This window comes from Thalassophryne amazonica, chromosome 14 (genome assembly GCF_902500255.1).
Source record: "Thalassophryne amazonica chromosome 14, fThaAma1.1, whole genome shotgun sequence".
Classification (NCBI taxonomy): Eukaryota; Metazoa; Chordata; class Actinopteri; order Batrachoidiformes; family Batrachoididae; genus Thalassophryne; species Thalassophryne amazonica.
Genome location: NC_047116.1, coordinates 90,647,806 through 90,660,760, shown reverse-complemented (window position 1 = coordinate 90,660,760; position 12,955 = coordinate 90,647,806). Strand labels below are relative to the sequence as shown.

At 39.5% G+C, this 12,955-nt stretch overlaps 1 long non-coding RNA gene across 1 annotated transcript; it reads right to left on the bottom strand.

Moving 5' to 3' along the window:
- Nucleotides 1-4,894: 4,894 nt before the first annotated feature.
- LOC117524909 lies at nt 4,895-11,163 on the bottom strand. Its single transcript, XR_004564902.1, has 3 exons — nt 11,068-11,163; nt 7,984-7,985; nt 4,895-4,924 (listed from the first exon to the last, which is right to left on the bottom strand). It is a non-coding gene; the product is annotated as an uncharacterized LOC117524909 (long non-coding RNA).
- Between the last annotated feature and the right edge of the window lie 1,792 nt (nt 11,164-12,955).

Genomic DNA, 12,955 nt, shown 5'->3' with positions numbered 1-12,955 from the left:
TTGATTGTAAACCTTTATTACACTTATAAAACACAACAAAAACATATATATTCTGAAAGCACAGGTTGTCCTGAAAAAAAGAGACATAAAACTTGATTGTGGGATGCAGGGCGCGCTGTTAACAGCAATAATAAAACATTTATGCCAGGCGAGTGAACTGTCAAAAAAATGCCCTCGGACCCCAGAGGGTTAAAAGTACGAGGGTCGACTGACAGGTTCTGCCTCCAATGCGAGATATCAAAGTGAGAGTGGTGCAAGATATTCCTTTAACTATTGGCTATTGCTACACCAGACAGTTTTCAGCTCCAATTTGAGCCATGCGTAGACTCGCCTTTAATGTTATGCATGTGCACAGAAGTCAGAAAACAAATATGGCGCCGCAAATGGATGTGTGTTTGAAACAATGTGCTGTTACTGAATTCCTCACAGTGGAGAGTTGCGCACCCATGTACACATTCATCGACAAATGAGTTTCGACGGGCTCGGAGGGAGTACGCAGCGGCGCAGAGGGCTCTGATCTAATATGGGTTGTCTTTGGTTTGCCACACCAAGGGATACGTGTGAAACTTAACACCATATTACAGTGCAGGCAGCAAGCAGCATTTTGTTAATAATTGCCAGCCTTGAATAAAGGCCTGCCTCGCTTAGGCGCCAAGCCTGCTCACAGTTTGAAAAAAAAAAAAATTTTTAATGCAATGCTGAAACACCCTCATTAATATGACCATAAAACAGAAACAGAATGTGACCTTTGGACCTCTTAAAATAGGTCAAGGTTAGCCATCTTTGAACTTGTCCAAGGTCTGTGTCCCAAGAACGCTCCCTGTGAATTTGAGGTCCCTGGCAGTAACAGGACTGAACTTATGCTGAGCACAGACGGACTTTAGGTAAAAATTTTAATTCATTTAATTATTATATGGCCTTGCCTTACAATATAAAGAGCCTTGGGCAACTGTTTTGTTGTGATTTGGCGCTATATAAATAAAATTGATTGATTGATTGATTTAATCAAGAAAATATGGTAATCTGTTTTGAAGACAGAAGAAAACAAAGACAACCCCCCCCCCCCCCCCCCCCAAAAAAAAACATATGCAAAGTGAAAAATGCTTTGTCACACAGCAACGCCACCTTATCACCTTTAGGTGATTAAAAAAAGTTTAAATACACTTTGACTCTTGCTCACTGTGTTCATAAAGTGCCATTTTTTACAATGTTCATGGACTGTCGTTTCTTATTATACAATGAAAGTGTGAAGGTTGTTTTTTCAATTTGATTTTTTTTTTTATTGAGTACCATGGGGCTGGGAAACGGTGGGGGTTAGAGGTTGGGGGAAGGACGATGGAAATAATCGAAACCTAAGGGTAAACGGTATTGTTTTTAATGCAGTGAGTGATATCTGTCATGACTTCATTAAACCACCTCCACACAGCTTATAAATCGAGTGCAGCATTTCAAAGCGAAACACACAACCTGAACATTCCCATTTTAATGTACAAAGGTCTGTAAGTCTTCTGATTAAACGGCCATTTTTGTTGATCAAATGTACACACCCAACGGCCAAATCATTAACTGATTATTACTCCATTTCCTCACCCTCTGCTTTGCAGCAGTATCTAGACTTCATGTTTGATTTCATTCCCTTTCTGCTCTGATTTTCATCAGGTCAAATGCAGGTGTAAGAAAGCGTCGGTGTTTACATTGTGTGAGGACACGGACACCAGTTGGACTTGGTTTTCCATTAAAACTCTGCAAACCAGACAGTGCAGGTTTGTGTTTTACCCCCCAACTGCAAATCTAAAACTGGCCATGAAAAGAAAGACGCACAGATGTCAAACACACATCAAACGTACAGTAAGTATGCTACACAAAACATCAAAGCAACTATTTCACATAGCAGACATCAAGGCTGTCTAAAACAGCCCTGTATACCTTTTTTTTTGCATTTAAATTCAGCCTAACTGAGGTCATTCACTTCAAATATCACACTACAATATTCCAGACAATCACTTGACAAGCCATAATCCAATCATCACTATAGTGTACAGAACACCAGCTGCCTTACGACAACGTGCACGAGCCAACACCTGGAACAAGTGTGCTTCCATCTGTAGCACAAAGACATTTTTACACCTGTAGGTAAGCTTACATGTGTCCATCTGGAGAAAGATACTAGACAACCATGATTCAGAAAAGTTGTGACAACATAGAAAGCACTATGTACACATGCACACACCCTTACATTTACTTTGACATCAGTTTCACTGCAGACAGTATCAACCAGAGCCATTTCATGTTTTGTGTGGTTAACTTCATTTAATTTGTTAATACATGAACGTCGGGCAAAAATGTCTACCTCCTACATGATTATTTCAATGACAAGAAAGATTTATTTAACCTTTATTTAACCAGGTTAGACCCACTGAGATCAAGATCTCTTTTACAAGAAAGTTTCCAGTCCACCTAACCTGCATGTCTTTAGCTGTGGGAGGAAACTGGAGCACCCGGAGGAAACCCACACAAACACGGGGAGCACATGCAAACTCCACACAGAAAGGCCACAGGTGGGACTCAAACCCATGATCTTCATGCTGTAGTCAACAGTGCTAACCACTAAGCCACCATGCTGCCACACATCTCAAAGATGCTCACATTACTCACATATCTGCTTTAAGATTGGAATGTTTTCTATCTGGTAGGGTCATAACTTTTCGACAGTCACCTTCTCCTTCCACACACTTAGGCCAACATGTTTTTACATCTCATCTGTGAAGAAATCAGATGTCTTTTTCGGCACCAGCGACACACAGCTGCTTACACCCCTGAATCATGAGTGTAATGGTGTCTCTTCAGGTGTTCTTTCAGCTTGGGAAAAAAGAAAAAGTCAGAGGGTGTGAGATCTGGACTGTACGGCTCATAAAATTTGAGCCTCTGCAATGCATCCTGTGTTTGTCGACTTGACAGTGGACAGGCATGGTCATGCAGAACTGTGCCTTTTCCATGAAGAATCCACTTCAAGTCCTGGAAAGAGCCAGCATTACAAGTACTGAAACAAGACTCTTGAAGCTCAGCTTTGATGGACTGGCCATGTTATCCCTATGGCTCCTTCAAGAATGCCAAGGCAGCTGTTCTATGGTTAGATGGTGCCAGGCTTCAGACATCAAGGCCACCTGAAGAAACACTTCAAGGACAATCTGAAATTGTACCTGAAATGGGCTGATCTCAACTCCAAATAACTGGAGGCTGCTGCCTCAGACAGAATGTGCTGGTGTGCCCTAACCAAGAAGTCAACAACATTTATAAAGATTAGTCAATATCTCTGCTTTGAAGAGGTTTGAGAACACCACCAGAGAGCTGCTCTGGACCCTGTCCCTACTCATGATGATCCATGTCCCACCCGTCACCACATTTGCGCTTCAGCCTTTGGATTATAAACCCACCTGCATTCTCATAAATAACTGCAGAAACGAGTTGTTATCCTCAACTCTCAAGACACTACCAATAATTATTATTAATAAATAATAATAATAGCCTTTATAGTTGTTTGTACATATATTTAACAAAATGTGTCCTCTGCATTTAACCCAGCCTAATTACAGTCAGACACAATCCAACCACTAGAAGCAGTGGGCAGCCAGAGTCACCTGGGGACCAACTCCAGATGTAGACAGAGAAAGGAGCAGACCCTAAATAAACATATTTTTGATTGTAGGAAGAAACCCACATGGACACGTGGAGAACATGCAAACTCCACACAGAAAGACAGGGAAGCGATCCCACAACCTTTTTGCTGTGAGGTATCAGTGCTAACCACTAAGCCACCGTGCCGCTCACTGCACGCTGTTTACATTTACATAAGCAGCAATATGATGCTTTAAAACATAGAGATGGTGATGTCAGAACAGGACAGTGTGGAGTATTCATCACAGCCGTAACCAATAATGCTATTTCTTCTTTTTTCTTGAATTAAAATCACATACTCATGAATATTCTGATATTAATATTCTTGTACTTTACAAGCGCATAGTTTTTTTAATTAATATTATTTTTGACAGTGTTCATTTAACATCTGCCCCAGTGTTTCCATCTGGAGTCAAACCATTTTGTTCAACTTTAAAATCTATTTATTTGCAGTAAGATATGTTTTGTTTAGCTCTTTGGTTTGGTTCATTTAGGTGTGGGAAAGATGTCATTCAAACTCTGAAGCAAGACCACATAGTACCAGAGTTGAACTGAAACAAACGGAAGCAGCTGGGAAGAGTGGGAAATGGGGCGGGGGTCGTTTAGTTTGGCTTGACTCAAATGCCGTAAAAAGTCTGACAAATACAACTTCCAAAACTTTCGGCCACACCAGGTTGGGGTACTCATATTGACTGTGATAAGTTTACACCATTTCCTGTGTAAATGGACATGAAACATCAGCAGCAGCTACAGTAGTGTTTAGAATATAGTAGTGCTATGTGACTAAAAAAAATTAATCCTGGTTTTGAGTATATTTCTTATTGTTACATGGGAAACAAGGTAATAGTAGTGTGGCATTCAGTCAGTGAGTTCGTCAATTTTGTAGGTGTCCCCTATTTAAGGATGAAGGCAGCACCTGCTGAACAGGCTTTTCTCTTTGAAAGCCTGAGGAAAATGGGACGTTCAAGACATTGTTCAGAAGGACAGCGTAGTTTGATTAAAAAGTTGATTGGAGAGGGGAAAACTTATACGCAGGTGCAAAAAATTATAGGCTGTTCATCTACAATGATCTCCAATGCTTTAAAATGGACAAAAAAAACAAAAAAACAAGACGCGTGGAAGAAACAGAACAACCATCAAAATGGATAGAAGAATAACCAGAATGGCAAAGGCTCACCCATTGATCAGCTCCAGGATGATCAAAGACAGTCTGGAGTTACCTGTAAGTGCTGTGACAGTTAGAAGACGCCTGTGTGAAGCTAATTTATTTGCAAGAATCCCCCAAAGTCCCTCTGTTAAATAAAAGACGTGCAGAAGAGGTTACAATTTGCCAAAGAACACATCAACTGGCCTAAAGAGAAATGGAGGAATATTTGTGGACTGATGAGAGTAAAATTGTTCTTTTTGGGTCCAAGGGCTGCAGACAGTTTGTGAGACGACCCCCAAACTCTGAATTCAAGCCACAGGTCACAGTGAAGACAGTGAAGCATGGTGGTGCAAGCATCATGATATGGGCATGTTTCTCCTACTATGGTGCTGGGCCTATATACACATACCAGGTATCATGGATCAGTTTGGATATGTCAAAATACTTGAAGAGGTCATGTTGCCTTAGGCTGAAGAGGACATGCCCTTGAAATGGGTGTTTCAACAAGACAATGAACCCAAGCATACTAGTAAACGAGCAAATCTTGGTTCCAAACCAACAAAATGAATGCCTCGCACATGTGAAGAAATCATGGAAAACTGTGGTTATACAACTAAATACTAGTTTAGTGATTCACAGGATTGCTAAAAAAGCAGTTTGAACATAATAGTTTTGAGTTTGTGGCGTCAACAGCAGATGCTACTATTATTGTGAACACGCTTTTTTTTTTACTAATAGCCCAATTTCATAGCCTTAAAAGTGTGCATATCATGAATGCTTGGTCTTGTTGGATTTGTGAGAATCTACTGAATCTACTGGTACCTTGTTTCCCATGTAACAATAAGAAATATACTCAAAACCTGGATTAATCTTTTTAGTCACATAGCAGTACTATTATTCTGAACACTACTGTATAAATGGTCATAATAATGAGAAAAATGCCAAATGTGTTATAAGAATTCACGTGTAGTTTAAACCCATTGGTGAAAACATGGAGTGCTACACAAAGCTGCTACAGAAAGCTTGTGGGAACAAACAGACCACTTTCTTTTCAGGGTGTTTTGGTCCACACTCCACTGTCAGCAGTTACTTTCTGTTTGCAGTTACCCAAATGTACATTCAAAAAATGTATAGTTCATTTCAATTTATTTTCATTTATATAGTGCCAATCAACAAAGTTGTCTCAAGGCACTTCACACAAGTAAGGTCGAACCTTACCAACCCCCAGAGTAAGCACACGGGTGACAGTGGTAAGGAAAAACTCCCTCTGATGATTTGAGGAAGAAACCTCAAGCAGACCAGACTCAAAGGGGTGACCCTCTGCTTGGGCCATGCTACAGACAAAATTTACAAAACAATTCACAAAACGAATTACAGGAAACGTTGCCGGTGCACAGGGCAGGAGGGTTACAGAAACAGACACAACCACACCCATCTCTGGATGGAGCCGTACCTCAAACAGAGAGAAAAAAACAGAATCAGGCATCAGAAAGACAAATACAGTATAATTTGTCATTAATTAAGCAACAAGAAAAACAGAAGAAATCCTAAGGTCATCGCCGGCCACTAGCCCTAAGCTTCACTAAAGACCCAGAATTTAGGTAAAGTTGAGGCCACGGAACATGTACGATTTGATGATTTACAAACATTTTTGACTGTTAAACCTCATTAAAAAATATCAGCTGACTTAAAGTTGGCAGAACTAAATATTGTATAGTTGCTCCAATAGTGCTTTTCAAATTTAGCTCATCTGCTAATGAAAAGGTCCACTAAGCTGTTGGTTGATTAACTGAATTTGGCCCACCACTGGCTGTAAAAGATTTTCTGGAAGTTGAAAAACTGAATTGACTTGATGGACAAAATTAAGAAATCAATTAGTCAAAGGTGATACACTGTACATGTTTAGGTTCAACGGGGACAGCATACACAGTACAAGGACTTTCGGGGCCTGTTTTTGTCCATGTTTAAGAGTTTAGAGTTGTGTAGTTAACATTTGGTTAACTACTTGTGTGGCGTGAGAATGTCAATGTATTTACTCAGTGTATTTTCATACAGTAACTGCTATATCAGACTGCTCAGCACAGAGGTTTTCTAAAAAATGCAAAGTGAAGTAACAACATTAATGACACCTCATCAAATATGATGCTTAGTTCAGCGTGTTTACATGTATGTGTACTGCTGTTTACCCGCATGTCATATTCAACAACGAAAGGAGGGATGTCGATCTGCTCAGGCCTGACGCAGGTGAACAGCTGCTGTAGACTATCGATAGCGCACCTTCTCTTGATCCCACACACTGAAGGTGGTGAACAGCCACGTTGAGAACTATAAACATTTAATAAGGGATAGAATCAGAACATGAACCATAATTGCCCAAATATGTCATCAGCCAACAATCAGTCAGCCAGAATAAGTGTGCTGCTTGTGTTTGATACACTGGATTAGAGTCAATGGAACTTTAATGATCTCTAGGGGGAAATTTGGCCACTAAATTAAAACAAAATGCAGCTCTTGGAACACAAAGAAAAGATATAAACAAGAAAACAGAGTTTGACTGCAAATGCAGTGCAGATGTATCAATTTGTGATGTTAGTAACGTAGCATGTTTAAAGGTTTTTAATCTCAATTTGGATCAAGAGCTGCATGACACGTATACACACAGTGAGAGCCGATCACAATGACTCATGGCTAAAAGCTTATACTTGAAAAGTTACAAATCGTAATTTCCAATTGACCCTGAATCAGTGTAATGGAGCTTCTTAGAAATTTCATGTTTCGATGCATTGCCATCTGAGGGATCGAAAATCACAGGTGGTCAACCTATGCATTGTAGAGAGAGAAATATGCATATGCCTTCCAAACTTTCTTTGAGGATTTTTTAAAACAATTTTCCCATGTTGTTAACAAACTGGACATCCTCTGCCCATTTTTGCTCCTCAAAGACTCAGGTTTTTCTGAGTTGGGATTGTAAAACATCTCTGTTGAGTACGCTGAAGCCAGACCTATTTCCTCATGCAGCTCATGGAGAACAATAGCGCAAGGAAAAAAAGGGGAGCTGAAGCATAACTTCACCAAATGTGAAACTGAGATCATCAGAGAGACAGAGAAAAGGAAATAGAATTAATTCAGTGGTCTTGGTTTGGGAATCATGAACAAAAAACCACTGAGTGACACAAACTCTGCATGCAGTACATGGCTGAAAGTATTTATGGCAACCACGATTAACAAAATAAATGCATAATGTCAAGTAGGGCTGATACCACGCTGCTCTGCTTTACGTGAACCTGATGCCCTCAGATCTCTAAAGCTTAGCAGAGTAGGTCCTGATTAGATTAAAAAAGATAAAATAAAAAATACAGGTTTTAGTACTGCATAAGTAGTGAGTTACTCAAACTTGAAATATTCTAATATTTTGAGGGGTTTTTAAGCTATAGTCCATAGTTATCAAAATTAAATAAATGATTAAAATACATATGTTTATATGTAATAGGTCCAGAATATATATACATTTTTAACTTTCTGAAATAACTTACAAAAAATATTCAACTTTTTCCACGATATTCTAATTTTTGGAGATGCATTTGTAGTTGAGAGACTTGCACATCAAAGAGTGACCTAAAGTGACAACTGGATGTCTTTGGTGCTAGGTGTCTTTGGAGGATCCTTGGGTACCGCTGGGATGACTTGGTGCTAAATGAGTGATTACGTATGGAGACACAGATGAAGACAATCACTTGAAATGTGGAAAAATCATCAGCTACAACATTTTGACATGTGGCATGTTTCTCTCGGCATGATCCAGCATGCAGGTGGATTTGTGTTGAGGACTCCAGCGGATGGAGAAAGCCAAGGGGACACCCACATTTCACCCAGCTGCAGCAGAAAGACAGTTACTTTCAAGAGGGTGTAATGTCTGTGTTGATGGTTGCCATCTATGACCCACTGTGGTACCATGCCTAAGGTGGATATGCTGATAGATGGTACCAGTGAATCCTCCCAGATGTGTCTCACTCACGCAGACTCCATCGACGTCTGAATGCACAGTGCAAAGTGCACTTTGCACTGTGCGCAACTTCAGTGTTGTTCACTGATACCGACCTTTACATGCATACAGTTGTTTTCAAAATAATAGTGTATTTAAAAAGTGAGTAAAGCTTAAAATCCTAATAATAGCTTTTAACAGCTGAGTGGATCTTTGTCATTTGATTGGTGCTTTCTATGTTACGTGACATGGATTATTCATCCCATTGATGCATTTTGAGTGCAATTTGGTTCTATTTAGAGTGCAAATTGGTTCCATACGTTTGGCACCATTGCACACTTCTGCTGTGGCAATCCTGAAAGGGACCAACCGAAAGAAAAAGAAGAAAAGAAAACACGCTTCCACCGCCACCGGTGCTGTCCCATTAGTGTGAGCGTTTGCGTGGCGTGCGCACTCACACAAGAGGGATGGCATTTAGCTTTAAAACAAACATGGCAGAGTTCATGTTGCTAACAGACGACGATTTGAAAAAGTTAACTGACAGTGACACACACATCTTCACATCTTCATGCCATCTGTAGGCATGAAGAGCTGTTCGGATGAAAATCTGAAAAGCTGACGTGATTTTTCGCTGGACTGAGGAACTGCAGGAAGTCTTTTTTTTTTGTAAGTACAAAGTCAGTGCACAGCATCACCGGACTACACATCACAATTTGGACTCCTATTTAAAGTTCGTGTTGGACTTTAGCAGCAATGGAACACCAAAATGTAAATCCCTTTTCTGTTGTTTATGAATTAATATAATATCAAATGACAAAGATCTATTTTAGCCACTATATAAAACATAATGAATGTGTTTACTTTCAATGGAATAAATATTTAATTATGTGTTCCAGCTTTCACCTCATGAAATATTCATACCATTAAACTCATAAACATTCATTATTTGTATGTTATTACATCCACCAAAGACTTAATAAAATCATTGGCATTTATTTATTTACAGTAATTGTTTGTCTGTTAGCAGGATTACATCAAAACTACTTCACAGATTCTCACCAAATTTGCACCACAGATAGATGTTAGGGCATAGAACACTTCATTGCATCTTGGAGATGATCCGGATTGGTGGGCGTCAGAAATCTCTCGTTGCAAGTCCATACTTGCAAATGCATTGGGAACGCTGCATATTCTATTCCAAATCAAAATGCAAAGAAAAATGTATCAAATTTGTCATTACTTCACAGAAATTGAAGAAAAAGAATATTAAGCTGTTCAAATATAAATAGAAAAACAAAAAAGTAGCAGTGTCTGCGTTTTTCTTTGTGACCTTTATGACACCCTTGCAGGTGGCACTTATAAAAGGAAGAAAGCAGCAAATGTTGGTCGTGCTGGTTGTTGTGCATTTTTCTCTGAAAATCTGATTAAAATGGGTCATTCTATACATTGTTCAGAACAGTGTACTTTGATTAAAAAGGGGGAAACATATAAAGAAGTGCAGAAAATAATAGGCTGCTCAGCTAAAATCATCTCAAATGCTTTAAAATGGCAACAAAACCAGAAAGACATGGATGAAAATGGAAAACTGCCATTCAAATGGATCGAAGAACAGCCAGAGTGACAAAGACTCAGCCAATGATCAACTCCAGGGTGATCAAAGAAGTTCTAAAGATATCTGAGTAATGCAACAATTAGAAGACACCAGCTATACTAAAATACAAAATGGATGAAATGGAGCGAAATAGAGCCTAATAATCACAAAATGGGGGTAAAAAGTAACAAAATGGAGCAGACTGACTCCAAATATGATTCAATTAGTGACTTTTATTTAATTATTTTTAAGCAAAACGGAGCAGAATGGGGACCGATAATGAAACTGTGTTAAACGTAGTGAAATGGAGCAGACTGACTCCAAATATGATTCAATTAGTTACTTTTATTACCTTTTTTTTTTTAGCTAAATGGGACGAAATGGGGACTGATAACGAAATGGGGTAAAACAACGAAATGGAGCAGACTGACCAATTAATTGAAGTTTAATCTCTCGAACTCCATATGGTGCACCTGCCCCTACTACATATACTGAGCGCATCTCACAAAAAAGTAAAGCTAAACAATTAAATAAAAGTAATTATTTGGAATCAGTCTGGTTCACTCTGCTCCATTTCGTTACATTTTTTCACCCATTTCCTGATTATCAGTCCCCATTTCACCCCATTTCGTATTTTAGTATGGCCCAGAAGACACCTATGTGAAGCCAAACTGGGCAAGAAGCCCCTGCAAAGTAACATTGTTGGAAAAACCACATGTGCTGAAGAGGTTACAATTTGCCAAACAACACACTGACTGGACTAAAGAGAAATGGAGAAACATTTTGTAGACCAATAAAAAAAAATGTTCTTTCTGGGTCTCAGGCCTGCAGACAGTTTGTCAGATGACCCCCAAAAACTGAATTGAAGCCACAGGACACTGTTAAGACAGTGAAGCCTGGCGGATCAAGTATCCTGATATGGGGATGTTTCTCATACTATGGTGTTGGGTGTATTTATGTATTACATAAATTGATGGATCAGTTTGAATACATCAAACTGTAAACACAGACATACACACACCCCAACTACATTATGATCAAATATAAGCTACTCAAATATACAAAATAAGCAACACTTTTACAGAGAATAATTACTTTAATTGCTGTGTAAAAAAAAAAAAAAAAAGGAATAAAGAATGAAATTGCACTGGTGACATCCCATATTTAAAGAGCAGCTACAGAGAACAACAGCCATTCATGAGACTGAAACCATGAAGACATAATGTGCTGTACATTTGGCTCATCTTCTAATAGTCACAGTACTGGAAAGAAGTTTGTGTTGCTGTTTTTGGAGCGAGAGCAGCTCCTGACTTCAGATTTCCAAACACTCCACAGGTCACAGATTTTGTGCAACGTCAGATCAACTCTGGTCATCAAGTCTTTATCTTCATAAAAGCAAATGAAAACACATTTGGTCAGCGGAGGTGAGTGAGAACATTCTTTTGTTTAAAAAAAAATGTGGCTGTTGAAACAGTATTTTACCCATGCATGCTTTCCTTCTTTTGTTTAGAGAAAGTAAAGATTTTTAGATAATGCTTGTTTCTATTTGTCCCAAGTGCTACATCTGGATGTCTGTTGGTGCAACTGAGGACATGAACGTAAGTGAAAATCCAGTAATGTGGACAGAAACCAAATAAATCACAACAGTAAGTCAAACATAAATCTCGGTGAGAGTTTTAGTGTTTCCTTGGGAGGATTCAGTGATTGTCTTTCCTATGTAGCAGTGAGTGTTTCAAGCACGAGACACAGCGAGTTGACAGTCGGCCATGTGGCCTCAGTAAGAGACCATCACCCAAGTCAGCTGGGCGTGTCCCATACTGTCAACACATCTCCCATTTGTGCATTTTTCACGAATTCAACATGTTGAATCAGTGTTGTGCCCACGGGCGATAGCGTGCACTCTGACTGCCCAGCTTTTAGTAAATCAGTGCATGAGAAGAGAAAGGAAAGCAACCAAACCAGCAAATGAAGATGTAGAAACCATATACCAGGAGTGGGCAATCGTGTGCCACTGAAGGGCCGAAAACACTGCAGGTTTTCCTTACTACCAGTCCACCTCAGCAGGTAATTTCATTAATGATCAGGTGTTTATGCTCAGAGGTGAAGCTCATCAGCAACTCACCTGCTGAGGTGATTGGTTGCAAGGAAAACCTGCAGTGTCTCTGCCCTCGCTGCCCACCCCTGCCATATACTGTCGGTAAAGCACAGCGGTGGGCACAGTTTAGCTAATCCGATAACAGATAGTTATCGAAGCTAATGTTTTTGCTCATGGATTAGCTTTTCAGATAACTTTTAAAACCATCATTGGACCATTTATCTTCCAGTAAATTTAGTTCCAATAGCTTTCAGTCCGATAACATTTTATTTCATTTTGCTGGCAAAGTGAGCAAAGTTGACGGTCAAAAACATTCGTAAACCCTAAATCAAACATTTTAGTCTGTCTGTTGTGTGTTTGTAGCAGACTGGCTGCCTGTCACTTGCTGATGATGTAATCATTAAGCATAAGATGTGATTGGCCAGTCGATGCAGGGCATTGTGGGTAGTGTAGTTCAGGTTCACT